Consider the following 6,000-nt stretch of genomic DNA (forward strand, 5'->3'; position numbering starts at 1 on the left):
GATTTCCCCAACGAAAGCACCATATAAACTAAAATCCACATTTTATTTTCTTTTGTTTTTAGTTTTTTAATGTTTCTTTTTGAGGGAGAGACACAGAGTGTGAGCAGGGGAGGGAGACACAGAATCCAAAGCAGGCTCCAGGCTCTGAGCTGTCAGCACAGAGCCTGATGTGGGGCTTGAACTCACAGACCATGAAATCATGACCTGAGCTGAAGTTGGGCGCTTCACCAACTGAGCCACCCAGGCGCCCCCAAAACACACATTTTAATGAAAGAAAATAGTCCTCGAGAGGTTAAGAACGTTTCCTGAGTTATTTAATAAATAAAATATTAGAATTCTGTCTGTTTCTGGCCTCATGCCCTTTCCACTATGTCAAAATTCCTGTACAATCAGACATGAAAGCATATTATTTCTGAGCAGTGATTTGTTATCAGTTTAAACCCAACAAACTATCCTGTTGATTGTTATCCTCCTACACTAGACATATAGGATGTCTGGAAATGCAGTAGAAGTAATCAGCCTGCTCTACAGAAGTCACACCAAAAAAACGTGTTCATTATTTTTAGTCCTGTTCTTATAGCATAGGTGAGGTGATTGTTTTTCCTTGTGTCTTTAAATCACAGTGCATATTTTTGTTTAGTTTTAGTTTTTTTTTTTTTAACGTTTATTCATTTTTGAGAGACAGGGAGAGACACAGCGCAAGCGGGGGAGTTGCAGAGAGAGAGGGAGATACAGAATCCGAAGCAGGTTCCAGGCTCTGAGCTGTCAGCACAGAGCCAATGCAGGACTCAAACTCACTGACTGTAAGATCATGACCTGAGCTGAAGTCGGATGCCAGCCAACTGAGCCACCCAGGCACCCCTAGTTGTTTTTTTTTTTTTTAATACAGCTTTCATCATTTAGAAAAAGTGAAATTAGATATTCATATACAAACAATGTAAAATCAGGATGGAAACAAAGCCATAGATGATCTGACATCTAACTTTGGGTAGAGTGTAATGGAAAGGAAATGTCACCTAATCTCTGAAGTGACCATCTTTCAAAATTAGAGACATTTGTAGGCAAAATAGCAAGTTCCTGCAACCATTATCATTTTATCATCAGGAAGGATTTATTGAATGTATATTGTTTCCCTGCTGCAAAGAGAAATATCCACATAAGGGAATTTAAAGAGTAAGTTCCTATCTTTAATTATCTTGACATCTAAAGTATCTAAAGCAGGAGACAAAATATGAAACATAAACCAACTGCTAGTATTCACAAAGACACAAGAAGTGAGCATCTAAACAGAGCGGCAGCTGGAGAGAAAAATTCTCAGCTTCAGTAGACTCTCCTGATCTAGGGTTGAAATAGTTTCATTTTGTCGGAGACTTGTAAGATTACAGATCTCAGGGGAAAAACTCTATGCAGATTCTTCCACGGCACCCAGAAAAAAACTGAGGTGACAAGAATTTACGTTCCTTATCAAGTTCGCAGCCTATGAGGGGCAAAATCTAGATTAGACCTAAGAGTTTGCTAACAAATCAAGTAAAAGACTTGCTTAGAAGGGTGAATCCAAAGTTGGGGTTTCCCCCCCATCATTGTAAAAGTATGTTTGTTTGGTGTAAAACAAAAACTCACAAATGGTAGAAAGGAATGCAGAGAGGCTAAGAAAATTTTGTCTATAATTATACCACCCAGATGAAGTGATCACACTATGCATTTTTGGTAGATTTCCTTCCAGTTTTCTTTTCCACTGAATTTCTTACCTGATGTCAGATTATATAAATTTGTTTCCAGCATTAATTTAGCATTATACCATGAACATTTCCCAGCCTCATTTAAAATGTCTTATTAGCATTATTTTAAAAGGTGCATACTATTTTGTTGTTTTTAAAGGTTCTTTTACAGTGGCTATGTGCAGATCCTGGAATGTTCTATACGAGAGATCCTCCCCATTCTAGAATTTTTCACATCAGTGTCAAATAGTATCCACTGCGGATGGAAAATGAGACAGGGTGAGGCAGAAATGAAGCAGTGAGCCATCACTTCATGGAAGACAGTCACAACAACATCAAACATGTTTAGGACAACAATCCTGCCCTGTCATAGCCCAGCAAGTCCTTGCTGGGTCTTCCGGCAATCCTTCTGTAGCCCTCAGTATAAGCGTTACAGACGTCAGAAACCAGAGGTTTGTTTCCTGAAACCTTGAGTAATCCATGGAAATGGGTGCTGTGGAAGCTCTAAGAGACTGGGCCAATTCTGGTTTCTTTAATGAGCTCCTCAGGATTTAGTGAACTGAACACTCATCTCCAAATGAGAAACCTTCCCTTTAGCAAGCTTTGGATTCAAGAAAAAGTCATGCACATCAGGAGGAGAGCCCACAGGATTGTTTCTTCTGCCATCAATTAATGCCCATTGCAACAAATTCAACTGGATCTGATTTGTGTGTTTTTTACTGATTGGCAGAAGTTTCACCTGGAACGTGCAAACCATGCTGACATCAGACAGAAACGTTTCACATTTGGGAAAGAGAGAGCAGATCTGCAGCAGTTTCAGCAAACCTGCGAAGCAGTTCTGTCTTGCAAAGGTGGGTGTGGAGAGCGACGCGCCATTCTGCCATTCTCGTTAAACCTGTCTGGTAGCTCCCTGAAGTTTTAACTGCTTAGCAACTTGGCTGCGGGTGGAATCAAGCAAAGCATCTGGAGTCCTTTCCCACCAAGGTACTGAGGAGACATGTCACCTGTCATCTCCAAACAATTTTTTATTTTGCTTTACTGAGTAAGGGAAAAGTAACCTCCTGATTCAAAATTAGAATTACTGCATCCTAAGACAAAAAATCAATATTTCTGTTGGTTTTGCAGCCTTGAGAAAATATGTAATATACAAAAAGGGTTTTTTAAAACCTTTTTAACTACAAAGGGAGTTGTCTTTGTAAGAGGGACTTATATTAATAGGAAAAACATCTTCATCCCAGTATTATCAATACAAATAAATGTTAAGAAAATGAATGTGTTTATATAATCAGGGATGTAGAAAGAAGGCAAATGTATTTGAAAGTAAAACAAACAAACAAACAAACAAACAAACAAAACGATGGGGGCCCCTGTTTGGCTTAGTCCATAGAGCATTTGACTCTTGATCTCAGAGTCATGAGTTCAAACCCCATGTTGGGTGTGGAGCCTATTTGAAAAGAATAAATAAATTTTAAAAAATTAAAATTCATTTTTTTGAGAATTCACCTAGATTTGTTTTTTTCAATTTATTCATTTATATTCAAGTTAGTTAGTATATTTGAAAAGAATAAATAAATTTTAAAAAATTAAAATTCATTTTTTTGAGAATTCACCTAAATTTGTTTTTTTCAATTTATTAATTTATATTCAAGTTAGTATACAATGTATTATTGGTTTCAAGAGTAGAACTTAGTGATTCATCACTTCTTTATAATACCCAGTGCTCATCCCAACAAGTGCCCTCCTTATGCCCATCACCCATTTAGTCCATCCTGCCACCCACTTCCCCTCCAGCAACCCTTGGTTTGTTTGTCTAAGAGTCTTTTATGGTTTGCCTCCTTCTCTGTTTTTATCTTATTTTATTTTTCCTTCTCTTCCCCTGTGTTCATATGTTTTGTTTCTTAAACTCTACATAAAAAGTGATTCATTTCTTTAAAAAGGCAATTTTTAAGCCACATATACAGTGTGGTCAGATTGTTTACATTAAAAAGTATGTGTTAGAAAAGACATATGAAGTTGATCTTAAGGTGTAGAGGTTATTGATGGGAAGTGGCTACATAGAACACTTATTTGTTGGAGTATACATTTCTAATAATAGATGGTTAAAATAAAGGTATGCAATTTTGTAGGAAAATGGTAGCTTCCATATCTAGTTTTGAAAATGAAGGGGAGATTCCCCAATACTTGAGTCATAAAAATTTGGTGTTCATCAATGTGAGAATAAAAATTATAAATTCATTTATTTCTACAACACCTTGCAGGGTTTTTTAAAAAATGTTTTAATTGTAATAAAATAAATATAATTTAAAATTTACCCTTTTAATCGTTTTTGAACATACAATTCAGTGGGATTAAGTATATTCACAATGTATGCAACAACCACCACCCATTGCTAGAACTTTTTCATCATCTGGAACAGAAACTCTGTACCCATTAAACACTAACACCCTTATCCCCTCCCCTAACCCAGCCCCTGGGAACGTCTGTTCTATTTTCTGTCTCTATAAATTTGACTATTCTAGACTCCTCATATAAGTGAATCATACAATATTTGTTATTTTTTGTCTGGCTCATTTCACTGAGAATGATGTCTTCAAGGTCCAACCACGTTGTAGCCTGTGTCAGAACTCCCTGCTTTTTAAGGGCTAAATAATATTCTATTGTATGTATAGACCACATTTTTTTTATCCATTCTTCCGTCAGTGGACATTTAGGTTGCTTCTACATTTTGGCTATTACAAATAATGCTACTATGTTGTTTTTTAAGTAGTAAAATAATTATAAACTTACTCTTCCCTTTATAACTTCCCCTCTTCCCAGAATTAATAACTGTCCTATTTATTTATTTATTTATTTATTTATTTATTTATTTATTTTTGCTTCACTATCTGTTATTACTAATTTATTCCCAAACTCTCCCCTAGTTGAGTAAATATTTTCTCAACACAAACATCCACAACAGGTATTCTGTTAATTTCATCTTCTTAAAGAAATCCTTCCTGGTTGGGGGCGAGGGGGTAGTGGTGGGAGATGGGTGAACCGAGAGAAAGAAGTCAAAAGACAAACTTCCAGTCACAAGGGCACCCGGGTGGCTCAGTTGGTTAAGCGTCCAACTCTTGGGTTTCGGTTCAGGATCTCATGGTTTGTGAGTTCAAGCCCCCCATTGCACTGTGCTGACAGTGCAGAGCCTGTTTGGGATTCTCTCTCTCCTCTCTGCCCTTCCCCTGCTTATGTTCTCTCTCTCTCATTCTCAAAATAAATAAGCATTTGAAAAAAAAAAAACTTCCAGTTACAAAATAAATAAGTCATGCGGATGTAATGTACAGCATGGTGACTATAGGGTTTTTTAAATGTTTGTTTGTTTGTTTGTTTATTTATTTATTTATTTTTAGAGAAAGAGAGCTGAGGAGAGGCAGAGGGAGAGATAGAGAATCCCAAGCAGGCTCCGAACTACCAGAGCAGAGCCTGATGCATGGCTTGACATCATGAACTGTGAAATCCTGACCTGAGCTGAAATCAAGAGTCAAACACTTAACTGACTGAACCACCCAGGTGCCCCAACATGGTGACTATAGTTAATAGTACTGTGTTGCATATTTGAAAGAGACTAGGTCTTATAAGTTCCCATCACAAGAAAAACATTTTTTATTGTAACCATATGTGGTGATGGATGTTAAACTAGCTTGTGATTAAAAAAAAAATCCTTCCTGGAATCTTACGGCTTGCTCTAATCTGAGCTGGCTGCTTCTCAGACCCGCTTCTCCACAGTTGACCTGGGAGATCCTTCACTGTCACGCTTCCTTTGCCTGCTGTGTGTTGGTTATACCTTCTGTTTTCTGGATCCTATGTCTTTCATTCTCTTGGTTTATTCCCTCATTTTGATGGCACTTGACTTCCACCAACCTTACTGAGAAAAACTGCATGGGAGATACCTTTTTTTGAGAACTCGTGTGTCTGAAAGTGTCCTTATTCCACCACATACTTGACTGATAATTTGAATGAGTACAGAATTCTAGATTGGAAATCATTTTCCCTCAGATTGTCAGAAGCATTGGCTCTATTGACTTCTGTTTGCAGAGTTGCTGCAACCACTCTGAGCTCTGAACCACTCTGGTTCTCTGTACATTTTATAAAACTTTCAGTAATCAGGATGTTCTACTATTTTTAGATAATAAAATTTGGGGAGTTCCACCTAAACACCATTCTTGTTTGGTCCCCAATGCAGGAGAAAAAGAGTATATTACGGTTCTCAGAGACAGGAACAAAGTCAGCAGTCATTAAACAT

The sequence above is a fragment of the Leopardus geoffroyi genome, chromosome B2, assembly GCF_018350155.1.
Source record: "Leopardus geoffroyi isolate Oge1 chromosome B2, O.geoffroyi_Oge1_pat1.0, whole genome shotgun sequence".
Classification (NCBI taxonomy): Eukaryota; Metazoa; Chordata; class Mammalia; order Carnivora; family Felidae; genus Leopardus; species Leopardus geoffroyi.